The sequence below is a fragment of the Pleurodeles waltl genome, chromosome 10, assembly GCF_031143425.1.
Source record: "Pleurodeles waltl isolate 20211129_DDA chromosome 10, aPleWal1.hap1.20221129, whole genome shotgun sequence".
Classification (NCBI taxonomy): domain Eukaryota; kingdom Metazoa; phylum Chordata; class Amphibia; order Caudata; family Salamandridae; genus Pleurodeles; species Pleurodeles waltl.
Window position 1 is genome coordinate 685,519,809 of NC_090449.1, and position 23,685 is coordinate 685,543,493.

Genomic DNA, 23,685 nt, shown 5'->3' on the forward strand with positions numbered 1-23,685 from the left:
GAAGTTATGTTATATGTAGCATTGTCCAGGGTTGGAACTGTATCTGGTTTGTATCTGACAGTTTGATGAGATTAACGTAAATGCTGATTCCACTTGTATACTCCAGTACAACTGTTTGAGAAGCCTTTATGCTCCAAATTGTGCAAGTAAATGGTTAAAATCATCCTCACTAGATGTGGTAGGAGAACACCTCAGTCTCCTGTCTAATACTACTGATTTTCAGGACTTCCTGTTAGGCCCCAGAACACAACGTAGGAAACGTTTCTTATATGAAGTAAATAATGAAATTTGGAAACTTTCCCAAAAGGATGCAGTTGCCCGGTTTAGGCAAATAGAACAGGAAAATCTGAAAAAGGCATTAGCTGTTGTGGATAATGGGATTAATACCTTTTCCGACCGGATATATACACTAAATAATATAGGCCCTCATTACAACATTGGCAGTAAATGCCGCTTACCGCCATGCAGAAGACCGCCAACACACTGCTGCGGCGGCAGAATTCCGCTACAGCTATTACGACCCGCAGGCCGGAATCCACCAAAATCCAGACACCCACACAAGTCCGCCACACCAAAGGTCAGTGATAAACTGGCGATAACAAAACCGACACCGTCACGCCAACAGGAATACGCCCACACTATCACGACCCACGAATCCACGCAGCGGTCTTTCAACCGCAGTATTCCATTGGCAGTACACACCGCTGCGCTCAAAATACACATACATTTACAAAACACAACCACATTGGACTATTCAAAATACACACACCTGATACACATACACACACCACTCCCACACACCCAATACAATATAAAACACACACACACATCACACACAAACCCCTACGACAAAAATTGAGAAAGAAGCACAGAGAGAGACACGACTATCAACAATACTAGCATCCACAGGCACACACCATCATCACTCACACAACATCCACGCACCTCAGACAACACACACAAACACATCCCCTCACACACCACAACACACACCACCCTACACATCACCCACACCACATCATGCCACCGCAAAGACACCCCAGGTTCTCTGAGAGGAGCTCAGGGTCATGGTGGAGGAAATCGTCTGGGTAGAGCCACAGCTATTCGGATCACAGGTGCAGCACACCTCCATTACTAGGAAGATGGAGCTATGGCGCAGAATCGTAGAAAGGGTCAACGCAGTGGGACAGCACCCAAGAACACGGGATGACATCAGGAAGAGATGGAACGACCTACAGGGGAAGGTGCGTTCCATGGTCTCAAGACACAAGATTGCAGTTCAGAGGACTGGCGGCGGACCCCCACCTCCTCCCCCACAACTAACAACATGGGAGGAGCAGGTCTTGGCTATACTGCATCCTGAGGGACTCGCAGGAGTAGCAGGAGGAATGGACTCTGGTAAGTCAAATCTTAACTAATACATCCCCCAACCTACCTGCATGCTATCACATACCCCACCTTCACCCTCACCCCCATCACTCCAACACCTCACATATGCCCCACTATCTCAACCCACACATCCCAATGCCAAGCCCTGCATGCAACAACAAAGCATGGACACCCATCACCAAAGCATGTCCACTACAGTTACCCACACAGACCCCAAACCAAGTATCGCACAAGGTCCTAGACAAGAATGCCAGCACTGGAGTACAGGGCACCTATTGACACAATGGCACACAAAGATGCAATAATCATGCGTTTACACCCCGGCAGGACCCCTCCCCAACGTCACCGGACAGGAGGTTCCAGACACGTCCACTCCCTCCACAGAAGAGGCCCACAGTGATGACCAGCCTGGCCCATCTGGGACCTCGGGACAATCGGTTCCCCTCACACTGGCACATGCCACCACAGAGCCTCCCCCCTCAGGAAACACCAGCACAGCACCCTCCCAGCTGGGCCATCCCTCTATCCCCAGGACACGTCAAACAGCAGTGTGTCCACCACTACAGGGAACCCAGGCAAACCCACCAACCCAAGAAAATCAGGGACCTGGGGGCACATGGGTCAGGGGACAGAGGCACAGGATAACAGGGAGACTGGGAGGACAGCTGTGAGATGGGGGGAGGGCAGGCACAGGGAACCCACTCTCCACAAGGCCCTCCCCAACATCATGAGAGCGTACCATAATTCTGAGGAGACGATAGCAACGGTACTGCCAAGTTTCAGGAGACCCAGAGGCTGCAGGAGGGACAGTTTCTGGGGATCAGGGAGGAACTTAAGTCCATCAACACCACCCTGGTCACCATTGTAGGGGTGCTGAAGGACCTTGTGGACACCAGGAGGGGCATTGTGGCACAACAAGGGGCCCCTGACACTAGCATGGATTATGAACAGCCCACCACCTCCTCCGGCGCCAGTGGACAGGAGGCACCGCCACAGGACGACGGCACCAGCACCCCACCCCCTGCAGATGGAGAACCACCCCGCAAACGGTCCCTGAGATCCAGGACAAAGACAGAGAACAATGCCAAGACACCCGCAAGGAAATGAGACCACCCTGAATGTCATCCTTCTGTCCCACTTCGTCACCCTGTCCATCCATCAACTGCCCTAGCTCCACTTCCTATGCCACTTTGGACAATGCACCTGTGAAACAAATAGACTGGACTCTGCCATGGACAATCCTCCACCATCACCCCTGCCCATTTTACAACCCCCTCCACTAATTTGCACTGAAATAAACACCCTTGAATCACAAAACAATCTGGAGTCAGTCTGTGCTTTCACAAATGTATATTTGCAATAACTAAGGAAAATAGCAATGTTGATTGTATTGTCAACATACCTATGTCACACAGCTCTAGTCCATGAGGTAATATAGCAGAGGTCACACAGTGGGACCCACATCTGTGAAATGGAAAGGCAAAGTGACAAGTCAGGGTCCATACACTGGGTGAAAGTGACAGACTTATGATAGGTCTAACAATTGTATGAGATGTGTGAGCCAGTGACATCTTCTTACCTGTGTCCCACTGGAAGTATTGCTGGATAACGTTGTTTCTGTTGTCGATATCTTCTTCTTCTGCCTCCTCTTCTTCACTGTCCACAGACTCCACAGCTGCCACAAGACCTCCTTCTGGACCATCCTCCTGCAGAAAAGGCACCTGTCGTAGCAAAGCCAGGTTGTGCAGCATACAGCAGGCCACAATGATCTGGCACACCTTCTTTGGTGAGTAGTAGAAAGAACCACCTGTCATATGGAGGCACCGGAACCTGGCCTTCAGGAGGCCGAAGGTCCTTTCTATCACTCTCCTAGTTCGCCCATGTGCCTCATTGCAGCGGTCCTCTGCCATCATGGGAGCGTACCACCATTCCCAGGAGACCATGGGCACGGTACTGGCCATGTTTCGGGAGACCCAGCGGCTGCAGGAGGAACACTACCCAGGGATCAGGGAGGACTTGAAGTACATCAACACCACCCTGGTCACCATTGCAGGGGTGCTGGCAGACCTTGTCAACCCCATGAGGGACACAGTGGGACACAAACGAACCCCTGACACTAGCCCGGATGATGAACAGCCCTCCACCTCCGCCGGCGCTAGTGGACAAGAGGCCCCACCACAGGACCAACAGGCCACAGGCACCCCACACCCTACAGAAGGAGAACCACCCCGCAAACGGTCCCTGAGATCCAGGAGCAAGACAGAGAACATTGCCAAGACCCCTGCCAGGAAATAAGATCCTCCTGAATGTCACCTTTATGTCCCACTTTCTCACCTTGTCCACCTTAAACTGCCATTGCTCCCCTTCCGATGCCCCATTGGACAATGCACCTGTGAGACCAAGAGACTGGACTCTACCATGGACATTTCTCCACCATCACACCAGCCCACTGCACACCCCTCCACTTATTAGCATGGAAATAAATACACTTGAATCATCAAACAATCTGGAGTCAGTCTGTGCTTTCACAAATGTGTAATTGCAACATCTCTGAAATATAGCAATGTCAATGTACTTGTTCACATACCAATGTTACACAGCTGTAGGCCAGGAGTAAACATAGCAGAGGGCACAAATTGGGACCCAGATCTGTGAAATGGAAAGCCAAAGTGACAAGTCAGGGTCCATACTGAGAGTGAAAAAGGCAGACTAATGCTAGGTCCTACAATAGTATCAGATGTGGGAAGCAGTTCCATCCTCTTACCTGTGTCTCACTGGAAGTATTGCATCATGATGTTGTTTCGGTTGTCTACATCTTCTTCTTCTGCCTCCTCTTCTTCACTGTCCACAGGCTCCACAACTGCCACAAGACCACCATCAGGCCCATCCGCCTGCACAAAAGGCACCTGGTGTCGCAAAGCCATGTTGTGCAACATAACAGCAGGCCACGATGATCTGGCATACCTTCTTCGGTGAGTAGTATAGGGAGCCACCTGTCAGATGGAGGCACCGGAAGCTGGCCTACAGGAGGCCGAAGGTGCGCTCTATTATCCTCCTAGTTTACCCATGTGCCTCATTGTAGCGTTCCTCTGCCCTTGTGCTGGGATTTCTCACTGGGGTCAGTAGCCATGACAGGTTGGGGTAACCAGAGTCACCTGAAAATATCGAGGGACAACTGTTAGACACACACTAACCCTTAGGGACAACCCCAGACCCAGACAACTATTCACAGGGTATAGGATCCTTGTCCTCACCTATTAGCCACACACGGTGCCTCTGGAGTTGCCCCATCACATAAGGGATGCTGCTATTCCTCAAAATGTAAGCGTCATGAACTTGAGTAAACCCCTAGACCCCATATCAGTTACACCATCATCACTCCCCCTCCCTACACCTCCTGCTTTCCCCCCCCCCCCTTTTTTTCTTTTTTCCTCTCTTTCACCTGTTTTTTCCCCCCCGATTCCTCCACCTTCTGTGTGTTCAACTGCGTCTCCCTTTTTCTCTCTCTATCTTTTGCTCTTTCTTCCTCACCTTGTTTTTTCCCCCCACACTTGGCTTTCCGCCCCCCCTCCTCTTTTTTATCTTTGTTATCAATTTCCTGATTTCCCCTCTGTTTCTTTACTGTCCTTTCCTTTCTCTCCCCTTCTTTTCCCCTTTGTAGCTCTCTCCCCCTTTTTTTCCCTTCCCTTTCCCCCCCCCCCAAACCCCCCCCCCCCCAACCTCCCCTGCCCCCTCTTCGTGACTATCCATCTCTTCTTTTTTCTCCCCCGACTGGGCTCGTCTCCTCATTATCCATTCCATTGGTTTCCTTTTTCTTCATTTCCTCCTTGCTGTCTCTATTTCTTCCTCACTTCCCCTTTGCCCCCCCACTTAGCTCTTCCTTCCCCCCTTTCCCCTGCCTATCAATTACCTTTTTCCACCCCCCCGTTCCCCTCCCCCTGCTCCCTTTCGTTTCCTTTTCTTCCTTTTCGGCTTGGACTACCAGTCCGCCGTTCTGGGACTCGCTCTCCCAGCGGCCCCTGCTTTCAGTGACGCGTCGCGCGATACGCGCCGCGTCACTGCGGATTCCACCCCCGTGTGCGCCAGCCGCGCCACGACAGGGATACAACTATGCCTACGTTCCGTGGACTTTCCCACGGGGCCCCGGTTCCCAGAGGTCCCGCGGACCACAACGCTTCACCACGGCCCTGCTGGCCCCCAGGCCCATGACACGGCACAGCCCCCGAGAGGGCGCGGCCAATCATATGGGCGTGGCACACCAATAATTTCGAACCGGGCTCACCTGGCTTTGCCCGGCATACTTGATCCCGTCCGGGCCCCGCCCCCACGCCAGGAGCACCAGACCGATTGGCTGCAAGCCACCATAAAGACTCACTTTGCTTACTAGCCGGTAGCAGAGCGGCCTGGCTCCGGCATGTAGGTACCCCCCATGGTATTCCCTTTGGAGTGGTAAGTGATGGCCTCCCTGGCCCCTTGGAATTCTCTCCCTTTCCCTTGCTCTCTTCCACGCTCTGATCTTTCTTTGGACAGTCTCTATGACCTGGCGTTTTCTTTCTTTTCTTCTCTGACACCTTTCCCCTTTCTTTTCATGTTCTGCCCCCATTTTCTTCCTTTTTCCACCCCTTTTTTCCCCCTCTCTTTCTCTTTTTTCTATTAGTCCCTCCTCCCTTCCTTCTCTCCTCCGCTCTTTTTATCCCCTCCCCTCATTAATCCCCCTGGTCTCTAGTCTCCCCTCTGCATACATTGCGCCCCTACTTTTCGTCTCCTTTTTTACTGTTGACCCCACGCTAAACTGTTGACCCCCTCAGAGTGTGACTACAAGGGAAAACCCCCCCCGGCATCAGCCAGACCTGAGGCATACCGCCCCTCTGCCCGGGGTAAGTCACATTTGCATGCGTGTGTGAGTGTTTTTTACCTTATCTTATTTTATTCCTCACCAATTGCTGTGTTGTGTGCAGTGCCCACTTATTCCACCTTGAATAACTGTGATCTAATTATCATCTACCACAGGCCTACCCCACCGTGAACTACCTGTTCAGGTAGGCCACACCATTCTCTTTGAGCACCCCACTGACTACATGTGCTCCGACCCTGACGAATGCCCCTGACTTCCCAGCACACAGTGAGGGCAGAAACATGTTGGTCCTATGTACTTCTTTTTAGACTCCTAGAGACATTATTCTCTAACGAGCCTCTCTTCCCCCATATAGATTTTTAGTCTTACCAGCATACACCACCATTAAAATTAGGAATAGTTATCGGTGACTTGCTCGGTAATTTTATTACTCACCCTATCTGGATCACTGTAACTATCCAGTCAGTTTAATTTCAGCACTCCCTCTGGTTCTTTTAACCAAGAGGTTGAGTCCGCCCAAGTAGTATCATCTTACTTGGGTGGGGCTAGGTGGTCATATGATGAAGCAAGACACTATTATGTGTGTGAGACCACCTAGTCCGTAAAGGAAACTCCCCTTGACTCCTGTGTGACAACACAGCATCCCCCCTTTTTAGTTCCTACTACCCCACACCTTCAGTGTTTATATAGCGTCATGAACTGAGCCTGGAAACTTGGCATTCACATGGGAGATGTACTGGTCGGCCAAACACACCATCTACACATTCATTGAATGGTAGCTCTTCCGGTTTCTGTATACCTGTTCACTCCTGCGGGGGGTACCAAGGCCACATGTGTCCCATCAATGGCACCTATGATGTTGGGGATATGTCCCAGGGCATTTTCTCACTGTGGGGAAATCCTCCACCTGAGGAAACAATGTAGCTGCGCCTGTGTTTCAGCAGGGCAGACAATACTCTGGACAACAAGTTTGAGAATATAGGCTGGGACATCCCTGATGCAATGGCCACTGTAGTTTGAAAAGACCCACTTGCCAGGAAATGGAGTACTGAGAGGACCTGCACTAGAGGGGGGGATTGCTGTGGGATGGCGGATAGCTGACATCAGGTCTGGCTCCAACTGGGCACACAGTTCATGGACTGTTGCATGATCAAGTCTGTAGGTGACTAGTACGTGTCTCTATTCCATTGTCAACAGGTCCACCAGCGGTCTGTACACCGGAGGATGCAGCCATCTCCTCACCTGCCCCAGCGGACGTGCCCCTATGGACGAGAACAGCGAGCAGAGAGTCAGCCAACACTGAGGTATTAAAAGAATGTTTATTGCACACATTTGTCAATCCGCTATGTGTGTGTCACTGTGTGTATGCAAGGCCTAAATAGGTGTGACACATTTAAAATTAATGCCATGTGACCCCCTGAAATGGCGGCTGCCTGACCTGTAAGGTGGGACAAGGGGATATGAGGTAACTGCGCTGGCGTTCTACACCGTTGCGGTAGGCGGTCGAAGACCACAGCGCAATCCTGCATTGGTTAACATTGGACCCTATGGGTCCCAGGAGCCAATGACGATGTACACCCGCGGTGATGGTTCGCACCGCTGTGGACGTGACCGCCATTTTCTGTCTGTTCACTCACTTGATACCTGACCTTCGACAGGAGAGGACCTACACTGCAAGTGCTGCTGTGACCTCAGTCTGGAAGCAACGATGGCTCATGTGCCTGGGGAAAGGGCCACTGCCTTCACTTCGGAGGAGTTGGAGAAGTTAGTGGATGGGGTCCTCCCCCAGTACACGCTACTCTCGGTCCTCCAGACAAACAGGTGAGTACAATGTGAGCATGCTGTATCAGTAATGCCTGTTCGGAGTGGTGTGGATGGAAGATACAGGGGAGGGGGGACTGAGGCCTGCATGAGCGGACGGTGAGTGTAAGTGCGTCAGGGCAAGGGTGGGAACGTGGGTCAATGACTGTGACGGTCTGGACGGTTAAAGATTTTCCTTTTTCCCCTGTACTATTCCTGTAGGTCAGCGCCCACCAGAAGAAGGATATTTGGCATGCCATCGCCAAGGACGTCAGGACCCTGGGGGTCCACCACAGATGGAGCACCCACTGCCGTAAAAGATGGGAGGACATTCGGCGCTGGAGCAAGAAGACGGCGAAGGCCCAACTGGGGATGGCCTCCCAACATGGGAGGGGTGCCCATCTTCCTCAATGGTGAAGAATGTTGTGTCATGTGGGCCAGAATAGTTTACGTTCTTTCGGTCTCTCAGGTTGTTACATGCTGCGGGAACATACTTTTTCCCCCCACTAAAATTAAGGAGGTAACTGATATTTGGCCTCACATTGCTACTTCAAATGTAAATTTTGACAAGTTGAGCAGACTCTAGGCTTTACCGTTTCAAAAGCATGTGGCCTTTACATCTGCACGCAAGACCTACGCACTCCAGGTGGCAAGGTCGTCAGCAGAGATACAGTCCCTATTAAATACAAACTTTCTGAGACACTTTGGTGAAGTCATGGGACGAATATTTAATGCGTCCAGTACAACTGGAATCGCAGATTTTTTCAAAGTTGTTGGTTCTGGTTTCATTCAGACCTTCTCCTCCGTATTCGGTTTGATACCATCAGCAATCCATTCAATTTTTTCCAGTATTTTCGGGGGATTTCTGATAACTTTGGCTTCATTAGCTGGCATTCTGCTGTTGCTGTTTTTTATGCGCAATGGCTGTCCCGCTGCAATGAGGAGAAATAAAGGCGCTCCCATCAGCGCAGCTGTGTCGTGAACGCATGATGCAGTACTTTGGAGCAACATTCCTGGAGCAATTGGAGTGTGGCTGGTCTTTGTCATTCAGACCGGTTTTGTATTGTGTGCAGCCCGTGTTTCGGTGCCTCTGGTGCTCTTTCGAACATGCACTGGAAGTTTGCCTTTCGAAGCAGCTCTTGCCTACATTGGACGCTGATCTGTTCATGTTCTCACTGAGGGTTCATTACCGGACATGCGCATTGAGGTTGCATTTGCTGTATGAAGCCACTTATGAGTTGCATTTCCTGGAGGAAGCTGTTCACACCTCATCACCAGGCACACCACGGAACGCCGCCTTGGCTGAGACTGAGGCTATGGAACACATCTGCTCCTTGATCCTTCTTGGTGAGGATTTCCCGACTTTAACATCGGCTGAAGTGGAAGATCTCCTATTCTCCATTACTCAGGACTAGATTGGAACTTTTCTAAATTGACTTGTTCTTTGAATCAGGTTTTATGCCACATGCTCATGTTTTAAATTGTCATGTAGGATGCTTATGTGTCTCTTCAACTTGTCCGAATAGACTTTGCTTTTATATATATCTTAGGTTGAGCTTTTTTAGTAATAGATTTTTAGCTTTGGCTTTGAACCACTTTCAACCAACAAGGGGAGGGTGTTGTGTAGCCATTTTAGTTATAGCTCCATGCACAATATTTTAACACACTAGGCCGCTGTGCACTCTAACCTAGATATATTTTATTCAGCTTTGTCTTATTAATATTACAATAAACAGTTTTACGGTCTTGTTTTATTTTCATCTATCTAACTGTTTTTGCCTAGGCCAGCACTCTGTTCTCAAACAAGACATTCTTGATCAATCTGTGCTTCCTTCAAGGCTACAGGTCAGTACATTGTTGGTGAATGTGGTAGAAGTTTAGTCTCCAACATTCATAGAAATTACACATCCTTACGTAGGGACCTTTTCTCAGAATATCAGCTGTGTTATTATATAAACACTTTCTTGTTCCTTACACGTTAGAGGGAGATTCCAGCCAGGGAGCCACTTCTGTATGCTGACTGCTGAATGCTTCGCCTCAGATGCTAAAACAGATCACAGGCATTTGCTTAGGTATGGGGGTTGATGTCTTCCCAGGGGAACCCGAAAGGCAGAAATAGAGCTTAACATCTAAAGTAACATCCACTTTACAAAGAGCTACAATTGTACCAAAATTAAAGATTTCACTGGATCAGAGTGGTGTTCCTGAGAAAAAGAAGAAAAAAGAAAAGAAAGAAGCATTGGAGAAAAATAATATTACATGTGATGCTGAAATGGTAGATTACCAGTTATCAAATATCTCGGGAGTCAACTGCTATGCTAATGTAGTTCTTAAAGCACTATTCTGTTTACCTTCTCTGGTTTCGGAAGTTGAAAAGAAAAATGAAAAAAGATTTGCTCTGTACTCTTTAGCTTGTTAGAACTCTTGTGCAGTGATAAAACAAAACCATACTCAGCATCTTGTATTAGAGATCTTAGGGATCTGTGCACTGGATCAGTACAGTTCACTTTAAACACGCAAGAAGATGCACAAGAATTCTTGATGGTCCTACTAGGTATTATAGAAGAAGAGATGGTGCCTATTGACAAACTATTTGGACTGAATTATTCATGGCAGCATGATTGTGAAAATGATTCCTTTTCTTCAAGAACAGAAATAGATTTAGAAAGATGTATCTACCTAACTCTCCCAGGCAGTAAAACTGACAGTTTTGAGAAACTGTTTAAAGATGCATCACCGAATAATACCTGCACAAAGTGTTACTGTGACCTTCTGTCAACTATGAACATCAAAAGAAGCGGCAAGTATATCATCTCAATGCTACAATGATGCAAAGCAGATTGAACTAAATTGGAAAGTCAAATTACAAATTTTAAAGCTGGACAAATCTCTATTTTTGGAAAAACGTATACTAGTGCAGCCATTATTTTCCATGAAGGACTAAGGGCCTGATTATGACCTTGGCAGAGGGGATTAATTCATCCCACCGTATTAGACTTTACATAATACCCCATGGAGCTTGTAATACGGTGAACAGGATATCAGTCACCTTTGGGACAGAGTAATCCCCTCCCCTAAGGTCTTAATCATCCCCAAAGTGTTACATCTTGACATTACACTATCTACAAAAAAAATACAACTGGATGGACAGAGTGCAATGATAGAAAACTTACATTACCCAATAAATTACCAAACTCTTACCTTCTGTTCTTTCAACCATAGTTCTAAGAAGGATTAATGAAATGCCACATGTCTAGGACTTTCAATAAAACAAAATAAGACATCATACAGACAAACTGGGGTGATGTCTTTCTAAGGAATTTTAAATCTTCAAATCTTCTCACTCATGGAACGAAATATATACTACTAAACTGGAAATAGAGATCAGAAAGTTTGAACTAGAACAAATATCTTCAAAATATAAAAAGAAAAACATCTGTTTTAAGAAGAGCCTGAAATTAATAACAATAATAACGCTACTGATATACTGTACTCGTGTTCAATGGATTATCAAACGTAACGACATCATGCGGCCTATCAAGGGTAATTTCTTTATACACAGTATTAACCACTACTATGCCTCATACACATTAATGATATTATGTAGCTATTATACACTTTATATTATTTAACAACCATAGCTAAAAGAGTTTGGTAAGTATTTGTTGTGAGTGTCATACATATCAATGTTAAATTGAAATAACATGCTATGTAGTTATGAATTTGTTTTACAGTCCATATGTATAGAAACTGAGAACAGAGGACAAGGGAATGTAACATGCTCAAATAATAGTTCTGATTGCTATACAGTGATATAAATGTGTTGTGTACTGTAATTAACTACAACATTTTTATTAGAGATTGTGAACTTTTAACAGATAATTTAATAAAATGAAAGTTTACTTTTTATGTATGTTTTGACTCTTTTCACACATGTTGAAGAACATATTTATTGCAGTAATGTAGGTATTTCTTCATTAAGAGACCAATTGTACATATATGTAAAGAACACATAGTTATGCTGATACATCAACACAGTAATGTCAATACAGCTATGTATACAGATCAGCATACAGTAACATATTCAGGAAACACTGATTCATAAAATTATATACCGAGGCAAACACTAATGCATACACTAACACAAACAGACACACACTGATGCATACACTGACACACACATGCACTCACGGATGCATTAATTGACAGACCCTGGCACACACTGTTGCATGCACTAACACACCCAGGCATCCACTGATACATACACTGACACACCCAGGCACAAACTGATGCACATTCTGATACACCTATGCACACACTGATGCACACACTGGCACACCTTTTCACTAAGACTTGCAGGTACAAACTCATCCATACACTAATACACACAAGCACACACTGACACATAGACTAATACACCCAGGCACACACTAATGCACACACTAAAACACACACACACTGATGGCACACACTGATATACTTAGGCAGACACTGGTGCATATACTAACACACCCAGGTACACACTGAGGCATATACTGACATACCCAGGCACACACTGATGCATTCAATGACACACCCAGGCACACACCGATGCATATACTAATACACCCAGGCACACACTGATACAAACACTGACAGACCCAGGCAGACACTGATGCACACACTGATATACCCAGACACACACTGATGCATGCACTGACAAACCCAGGCACACAATGATGCATTCAGTGACCCACCCAGTCACATACTGATGCATACACTAACACACCCAGGCACGCACTTATACATACAATGACACATAGAGACACACACTGAGGCAACAGTAATAAACCCAGGCACACTCTGATGCACACACTAAGACAGCCAGACACACATTGATGCATTCAGTGAGACACCGAGACACACCCAGATATACACTGATGCATACACTGGCACACCCAGATTCTCACTGATGCATTCAGTGATAAACATTTGCCCACCCTGATGCATACACTGACACACTCAGGTACACACTAATACATGCACTGACACACCCATGCACAGACTGATTCATTCAGTGATATACCCAGGGACACGCTGATGCATACACTCACAAACCCCAGGGACACACTCATGCATATACTTACACCTAGACACACACTGATGCACACAGTGACACACCCAGGCATGGAATGGTGCATACACTGACACACCCAGGCAGATACTAATGTATTCAGTGAGCCAACCAGGCACACACTGATGTACACAGTGATACACCCAGGCACACACAAATGCATATACTCAGATACCCAGGCACACACTGATGGATGCAGTGACACACCCAGTCACACACTGATACATACACTAACATAACCAGGTACACACTGATACATACACTGACATACCCAAGCACACATTTATGAATTCAGTGACACACCCAGGTACACACTGATACATACACTGAAACACCCAGGCACACACTAATGCACACAGTAAAATTCCCAGCACACATTGATACTTAAACTGCCATGCCCAAAAACACACTGATGCATTCAGTGATATAACTATGGACACACTGATGCACACGCTAATGCACCAAGGTACACACTAGTGCCTACAGTGACATACCCAGGCACACACACTGATGTATTCATTGACACAGCAAGGCACACACTGATGCATACACTAACAGACCCAAGCATGCTCTGACATCCCTCACCCCTGCCACATCACCCCCCACCTAAGAGACCTTCACTGGCTCCCCGTCAACAAGAGGATAACCTTCAAACTCCTCACCCACGCACACAAGGCACTCCACAACACCGGACCAACATACCTGAACAACAGACTCAGCTTCTACACCCCCACCCGGCATCTCCGCTCCGCAAACCTCACCCTCGCTTTCATCCCTCACATCCGGCGCAAATCTTCCGGCAGCAGATCATTCTTGTACCTCGCCGCCAAGACCTGGAACACCCTCCCGTCAGAACTGCGACAGACCCAGGACCTTCTTTCCTTCAGAAAACTCCTCAAGACATGCTCTTCGAGCAGTAGCAGCACCCCCCCGCGCCTTGAACCCCTCACGGGTATGTAGCGCGCTTTACAAATTGATTGATTGTTTGATTGATTGATACATACACTAACACAGCTAGGCACACACCAATGCCTACAATGACACACCCAGGCACAGACTTATATACTACACTATACATGTACACATTTATTGTAATAGGAAAAAATACAGATACAGCTCTTGTTTGAGAGAATGAAATGGTTCTAACAAGAACCTTCATTTTTTGCAAAGTTTTCAGAACTTTTAACCATTTTTTTTATTTTATTTTACATTAGCTCTAAAACAAAAGAGCAAATGGGCAAACTAAGAAACAACGTGCTACATTTTGGAAAAAAGAATATAAGTAAGTCTAACAACACAAAGAAAAGCTAGCAATGGTGGTTGCCAATGGAAAGGCAATAGGCAGGTCAGAGGAGACCTTGGCAGCAAGCAAGACATGACATTTTGAACAGTAAGTAACTCTTCTTCCCAGGTCCAGTGATACGGATGGCACTGTTGTTGTAGATGAAGACTGTCCCTCAGTGCATCTCGAAGTAGTGCCTCTAGATCTACAAAGTAGGTTTTCTTTTATTTTCACTTAAACTACTGAACGGATTTACATCAAATAAACAAAAAGCATAATCTGCTGACCAAAAGTTACCTTTTTGCCAAATTTGGTGTAATTTCGTTCAGCGGTTCGAGCTGCAGGCGTGTCCAAAGAGTCTATGTGAATTAACATGGGGAACACACTTTTTTGACCACCGCCTATTTCTCTGCTCCGGTTGAACGGATTACACCAAAACTTTCCTTGTACACAAAGACCATGGAAGGCACTTTGTAAAATAAAGAAATTGAGAAGATTTTTCAAGCGACACCAAAGATTTAGGCAACTCAAAAACTCTTTTTCTATGGAAACTGGGTCCTAACTATAGTTAGGTAGGTTTTATATCAATCTATCTATATATATATATAGCCTTGAAGCTCCCTCCAAGGTCCCAGGTGGCCCGCAAAGCACATATTATAAAATAAATTATACAAATCAGCAGGGACCATGGGGAGGCCTTGTGTCCCCCCACCCAGAGGTTTCAGATAGCCCATAAAGGGCTAAAAAAGATTTAATTAAGGAAAGAAATGAATAGCAAAAGTGTGAGGGTCACAGACCTTCACACTGAGTGTTGCGGGTTTGAGTCCAGGTATATCCCTGGTTATTTCCCTTCTTTATTTTTTTTAATGAAAATATTTAAGGCTTATACTGAAAGGTGATCTTACTATTTCTAATTGACAAATACATTTCAATTTGTACAGAAATATCTTATTCTAAATATATCATCCATCAAAGCCTAAAAACTTTCTATCTCTCTCACTCTCTATCCTCTCTCTCGCTTTCAATATCTTTCTCCCACTCACACACCAACACAGACACTTATCCACCCACTTAGAAACCCACTCATGCACCCACTTACAGACCCACTCAAACCCTAGTGCACCCTCTCACAGCCCTGATCAGACCCTAATGCACCCGCTCACAGATTCATTCAGACACTTACTCACCTACTCACAGACCCACTCTGACTCGCACACACCCACTCACAGACCCACTGATGCCCAATGTACCAACTCACAGACCTGTGCACACACTGATGCACCCACTAAAAAACTGATGTACGCACTCTCACACCCAGACAGACACCCTTGTAGCCACTCTCAACTTTCACCACCAGATTAACGCTCTCACACCTATTCTGACACCCACAGAGGCCACGGCCAACTTCTGCCACACACAGCCAAAGGGCCAGGCACAGAGTGGGGTTAGGTTGTTGGGGGGTTGCCCACAGGCTCTGGCTGCAGGCCAGGTCTTGCAGGCAACCTCTGCAGCGCAGGGGCAAAGGTCGTGCACAGTGGAAGGTTGGGTGCTTATAGAGGGTTGGCCTCAGGATTGGATTAAAGAATAGTAATGAAAATTACTATACATTAAAAAACATAGACATTCACTGAACAAACCAAAGGTTACACTGATGTTATAGTTAGGAAATAGAATTTAAAAAAAAATTAACATTCACTGAAAAAAAACAAATGTTACAAGGAGGTTATAGTTAGACTCACAGTTTAAACGTAGAAAACCATAGCCCTATCTCAAGTAAGTATAACTCATGCCCTAAGGTAACTGTAACTCATGGCCTTGCCATGCACTGCTAATTACCCCCACAAATTGTGTCACTTATGACATCTTTGATAACATCATTGACTGTAATATTTGCAGTGCCATTTTTGATGAAAAAACTTTGCATGGCGGGATTGTTGGCAATGGAGCAGGGACTACTGCGGCCCCCAGGATTGAGGGATCAGGTGGGTCTGGAACCATGGGGCCACCATCCACCATTCCCCACTCGGGGGCCCTGGAGGAAGCGTTCCAGCAGTCAAAAGGTGGGATTAAGCTGGGGCCAGGGACAGGCCTTGGTGAGCCCACCACCTGTGGAGGAGAACCCAACCAAAATAGAGCATAATGAGAACCTCACTGCTACCCTGCAACTGTTCAGGTCTTTGAACAGTGCATCTGGCTCCCTGGCCATGATACTCCCTCCTTGTCATTCTGATTAGATGAGGACCGTGATCCACATGTGGACCCAAACATGACCACATGTGGTACTGTATACCTAATTGCCAGACTTCCTTGCTCCTTGGAGGCAAAGGGAGGGTACTATACTATACTGTCTGGATTATTATATACATGGTTCCTAATTTGTAGGCCTTCACTTTGAGTTTAATGACTACGTTGCTCTCAGACTCAAGATCCGGCATATGGTGAACTGATAATGCCATTTAAGTTTCCCCCACGTTTTCCTATTTCATAGTTGACAGATGATTCAAGGAAGGGAGTTTCGGGTGAGGGGAGGTGGGAGGTTGTGTTGGTTTATATGAAGTTGTTGTTTTAATTTGTTTTCTTTTCAAGTATTCACTTTTGTGTGCTTTCCAATGTGACTTTTCTGTTCTCTGAGATAAGCTCAGGGTTCTCCTGTGTGGACGGGTCCCCAACACTGACAGGCCCCATCCACCACACTCCTATCCAAATTTCTTCCCAGAGGATTAAAATAGTCTCCTGAAAAGTGAACTGTCTCCTGGACTATATTAAGAGATCGCTGGTGCTGTGCTATATCAAGAGATGGAGACCAGAGGTGGTCCTACTCTAGGAAACGCACCTCTTGGGCTCCAAGTGCCCCGTACTAGGTAGATGTGGATTTGAGTGAATCTTTCATGTGAGTGTTACCAGCGGCTCGAGAGTGGTGGCAATCCTTCTACACAAAAGACTTCCATTGACGGTGACTGTTGTGCACACAGATCACAAGGGGAGGTGTGTGAGAATTGAGGGTCAAATGGTAGCTCAACACTATAGCTTTGTCTCCTGCTATGTTCCTCACCATCTGCTGCAACTGCCTTTACAGGTTCTCCAGTCCCTTATAGTAGCCCTTCACCCTGGAACTACCCTGATATGTGGGGACTTTAATGCAGTCCCAAACCCAGTGAAAGACATTTCTGACACTCTACACCCAGTAGACGAGTGAGCTCCACAGACTTGGTCTCTTGGGTGGACTTCATGGGTCTCTGCAACGCATGGCATTTGTGGAACCCCTGAAAACAGTCTTACATACACAAGTCTACAGCCCACAATATAGAATCGAGGAATGACCTCTTTTGGTTGCTGCTCAATGATCTTTTGTCACTACAGTCCTTTCAGATCCTGCCTCAGTGTATAACTGAACATGCCCCCCTCTTTCTTGAGTGGGGTGCCGAGCTGATTGGAGATTTAATGCATGGCATCTGTTGGACTTGGAATGTGCCACTTTTGTGGAAGAAGAATTGCATGCCTTCTTCTGAACAAGTGTGGGCTCCGTATTCTAGGGCGCAATGCTATGCGAGTTAACCAACTTTGCAGGGGCAGCTCAAATGCTTTGTACAATGGAAAGAACTGCTCCAGCAGGCACAGGAGGTGGACTTAGAGGCCCAAATACTTACTTTAGAATATTGGGCTTGTGGTCCTAACCTAGATGAGACAAGTCACTTATTGGCGATAGCATGATCTAAACTGCAACAAATCTCCCTAGAAGAGGCAAAACAGTGCTGGAGGGCATCGACGCAGCATGTATATGAATTGGGAGACAAATCTAGCCAGTTGCAGTACTGGCTAGTGACCTGAAGTAACACCAATAGATATGTGCCTGCCCTCAGAATTTCTTCAGGAAACCTCCAGGAGGATTTACCGGAATTGCTCAAGGATTTGTAGCATTTTACTGGGACCTCTATGAGCACTCCTGGCTCCCCGTGAAGCTGAGAACCACCCTTGCCCTCCATCCCCCCCATGGCCTGTGAGATAGATCATCCTCTGACACCCAAAGAGGTGGACCAAACCATATTTGACCTTCAACCAGGGGAAACCTCAGGCCCGGATGGCTTTCCCATTAAAAACATCAAAAGATACTGTACTATTTGTCATCTCACATGCTGGCCCTTTATATAGAGGCCTCAAACTAAGACTCATTCCCTCCTTGACTAAGGTAGGATTACCTGCAGACCTGTGCTCTTCCCACTGACCAACTTCTCTCACCAATATAGACCTCAAGATCTTTTCCAAGGTTCTAGCCACTATGCTTAGTCAAAATGTGTCCCATCTCATCCATCCAGACCAACGTGGTTTCATTCTGAATATAAGTACCTGACACTGTGGGCCATATTTATACTCTGTTTGTGTCGGATTTGCGTCATTTTTTTAATGCAAATTCGACACAAACTTAACTCCATATTAATACTTTGACGCCAGACCCGTCTAGCGCCAAAGTTATGGAGTTTGAGTCATTTTTTTGTACGTTAAAACCTACCTTGCGCTAATGACATGCAAGGTAGGCGTTCCTGAATTTACTATTTCCACTCCAAACAGTGCAACAAAAGGAAAGTGTTGAATTGCAAAGAGGTTAATTTTACTACTCCTACTGCATTCTACGCAAGAGTAGGGAAAATACTTCACTTCAAACACATTACATATATGAGTAACCCAATGAATCTAGAAAAAATATTAAACTCAAGCAAAAATATTAACATACATATGTATTTAAAAAGATAAAAGCAATTTTCAAATAAATGTTACTCATTTATTAATTAACTTCCCACCCTTGCGTCCTTCATCTAAAATATAAATAAAACATAGATATTCCATAACTTACATAATTAAAATAAACCATTTTCAATTAACTTCTGATCCTAGACCCCTACTAACATGGAATCTGGCATGTAGAGTAAACGGAAATGAAATAAGTATTTCACAATTTACCAACTTAAAATTGAATTAAATAATTAATTTACAATTGTAATTGTTAATTATTACTTAATTTACTTTCCACTTTTACTCCTACAAAACTAAAATCCTGCAAATAAAATATAATAAATATAAATCAGCATTACATAACTCACATAATAAATATCTATTAAAAAAAAATCTTAATTATTGATGACCTGTCCTCCTACAAACCCAAAAACCCATTACAACACTACAAATTACCATTGAAAATTAATAGAACATTTTAACTCACTTAAAACTACAAGCACTATTTTAAAAATATTAACATTTATATACACAATAGTAGCTTATAAAGATATTATATATACTAAAATACTCTAAAATAATAACATATAATAATATACTATATATTATTATATATAAAAATAGATAATAATATCTTAGAGTGAAAAATATTAAAATCATTAAAAACATTGATATTGTTTACAGCAATCTTACCTCAAAATTGAATTTTTTGTCAACAATATTTGTGCATCACAAGATTTGTGTGTCACCATGGACGTCATTTGGGGTCACCAGGGGTCGCATGTCCAACCCCTGACTTTCCTCCTGCAACCCCTGACACTGTCCTTTCAACTCCTAACCTCAGAAGTTGTAAGGGTAATGTAACAGCAAAGCTAAACAAAATTTAAGTGAGCCTTGTATGCTTTCTATGCGCCTCAGCTACATTGTATGCAGGAGGAGGCATAAAAACTTTAAGCAGCAACCAGAACAAAGCAAACAGACTTCTAAAACAAGTATTTAGCTAACAAGCAGAACTGACCCCTGTCAAAGACATCTGCGTTCATCCCAATGCTCCTGAGCAAATGGAGAGAGAGCAAGAATTACAGGACAGGAAGAAGGTTAGCGAGGGACAACTATGAGGGGAAAAATAATGCAAGCAATAGAGGAATAGGACACTTGATAGAGACAGCTGAAGGCAGACAAAAGCAGAGGCTTTGTGTAAGAGAGGGATTAAAGACGTAAGAGAGAGGTGACAGATGTGAGCAGGGCTGGCTTTTTCACTAGTGGCGCCCAGTGCGACATAGTTAATTGAGATAGGTGATTAACACATAGGCATGTGACAAAGAGTTAAACGTTACAGGAGAAGACTGGTGAAGTGGGATACTAGCATGAAAAATGTGACATAGATAGAGACAAATGCCAGTTAGGGAGTGAGACAAAGTGGTGATACGGAGACAGACAAATTAGAAAAAGACAGCTGAGGATGAGGTCTTAGGCAGGCGAGAAAGAGACAAAGTAGGAGAGGTGGGGGACAGGTGACAGAGAAGTGTAAAGGAGACAGGTGAGAAAGTCCAATGAGACCCTGAAATACAGGTGAAATATGATACGACCAGTGAGAAAGACTCAGTTGAGATAGAGGAGGAGACATGGTGAGAAGGAGGCAGCAAAAGTTAAGAGTGACAGTTGAGAGAGTTAATAAAATAATAAACAGTTGTGAGAAGAGACAGAAGAGGGGAAGGTAGTAGCAGGACACAGGGTAAATACTATCACTTCCTGTGATGTCATTGGTGTCAAAGAACATATGATGTCACTTCGGCTACTCCTAACAATTTGGTGAATTCATCCCTTTGGGTGTCACAATATTTCATTTCTGATATTTTCCAATATTTCTACCTCCTAATACTTAAAAAAAAAAAATCCAAATGCCAAGAATTCAGGGTATCAACCCTTGATACTAAATTATTTAAACCTAAAATCAAAGTTATGGCGTTTTGAACAAACACCATCTTTAAACTCATTACACAATCCATGTTGCTCAAAATTAACGCATATTGCACTTATTCGAACGTTAGACAGAAGACCAGCAGCAGTCAGCAAAGAATCTAATGTTCCATCTTAGAGCTGCTTCCTTGCAGAACATCACTAGTCAGGTATAGTAACACCTTTGGATCTTGCGGCAAAAGCACTCCATGCTCCAGTTTATCCCAGTTCACACTTCGTAGATGTTGATGCAATAGATAAACAAGCATATGGTAGAAGGAGTTCTATATTTAAACGTCCTTTCTCGGTCTTTGTAACATCTTTAAATTTGAGCAGTCGATCCTACATTCACTACAGTAAGTCAATCTGCTCCTTACCTTGCTTTCATGTAAGACACTCACATATATGTCAAAAGCGTTGCACTATAATCTTTGAAATTCATACCCCAGACTTTTTATCACTCTTGCCTTTTCACTAGCTATTTATGTATTGTTGGCCAAGAAGGGACAATTGAAATAGGAGCCCTTGATTAGAAGTGCCTGAGAGCATGACATTGACAGAAGAGCATCCACATTTAGCATAGAATAGAGTATTCCATATTTGGGCTCGTTACTTGCTGAAAATTATTGATCCAACATAATAATACCTGTGGATCACTGAGAAACACACGCCGTGCTCCAGGTTATCTCAGAAAACAACTATTTCCAAGAACTGGGGACAGTCGCTCATCGTGTTAATCTGCTTAACAATTTAGAAAAAGAAGAAAGAAAATAAAAACAAACCACTTTGACACGATCAAACCTCACAGTCCCATTATGAAATCATCGAAACAATGGCGTAACCGTAATCTGGAATTATAGCCCCAAATATGATAGACATTGATTCTCGCTTGTGTCTCGTTTGTGATCTCTTAGAATTAGGAATCTTACTCAAGTCTTCCAATTGATAGATTTTCAGAAAGACTACTCCCAAATAACAGTCCCATACCATTCTCTAGGAAGTTGGTAATATGCATTTCTTCCCCAGATATAATAAAAGCCAGGAATAAGAGGATCTTGCCCATTCATCATAAAAGCCCACTTACTATTAAACATAAAAATATGTCTACATTCACTCTTTCCCACAAACAATCTATCATTCTTACTCCCAGGTCTTTGTATACAGTTTCCCGACATGCTCAACATCTATGATTAGTTTACCCTGCTTAGTAATGTCAATATAAGCATAATCTATTTCAGGCGCTCTACTTATTTTTCCCTTATCCATTTTTGCCTTGATTTCCCTCCTATCTTCTGCATTATCTAGAAATGTATTTCTGGCGTTAGTAAACAAGGCAAATTATTCCTGTGTGCAAAGGCAGTACCAAAAGATTCCTGTGTGCAAAGGCAGTACCAAAAGTTACAGTTGGCTCAAAGAAATTTCTCATAATCACTATGGGGGTCATTCAGACCCCGGCGGGCGGCGGTAGCCGCCCACCTGGCGGGAACCGCCGAATGACCGCACCGCGGTCAAAAGACCGCGGCGGCCATTCTGTGTTTCCCGCTGGGCTGGCGGGCGACCGCCAGAAGGCCGCCCGCCAGCCCAGCGGGAAACCCCTTCCCACGAGGACACCGGCTCCGAATGGAGCCGGCGTAGTGGGAAGGGTGCGACGGGTGCAGTTGCACCCGTCGCGAATTTCAGTGTCTGCAATGCAGACACTGAAATTCTATGTGGGGCCCGCTTACGGGGGCCCCTGCAGTGCCCATGCCATTGGCATGGGCACTGCAGGGGCCCACAGGGGCCCCACGACACCCCTCACCGCCATCCTGTTCCTGGCGGTCGGAACCGCCAAGAACAGGATGGCGGTGAGGGGGTCGGAATCCCCCATGGCGGCGCAGCTGATTCCTACGGGCATCGGAAAACCGGCGGGACACCGCCGGTTTTCCTGTTCTGACCGCGGCCAAACCGCCGCGGTCAGAATGCCCTGCGGGGCACCGCCAGCCTGTTGGCGGTGCTCCCGCCAACCCCGGCCCCGGCGGTCCTTGACCGCCGGGGTCGGAATGACCCCCTATGTTATTTTCTTTGGCTATTTTATTCAAATATCATATGACAGGCACAAAAGACAATACCATGTCATAATTTGAATAAAAGTATTTAATATACTCTTGATTATAGAAGCGTGTTAGCACAGACTACAACTTATAGTGTAAGTCACGTGCAGACTATGATACGTAGTTCCTCCTTCTACTTCTACTGAAGCCGGAATCTGCATACATACATAACAATCAGTCACATCCATCACCTCCACATACTCATGCAATAAGCGATAGAAAACATTATTAATATTAATGTCATAAAAGGAATCCTGCGCTAGAGGACGATGGATCGAAGTGACATAGGTTTGAGGGGATGTCACCAATGGGAATTGTGAGTTCTCCATTGTCTGCAATGGAGATCCGAACATTCCAATGTTATAATAACAATTCAACAATATTCAATATTATAAAGCTGCAGTCAATAATCACACAGTTTAGTAACAACAATACATAAGTTTATTTCCCTATATTAACAATGCTAAGG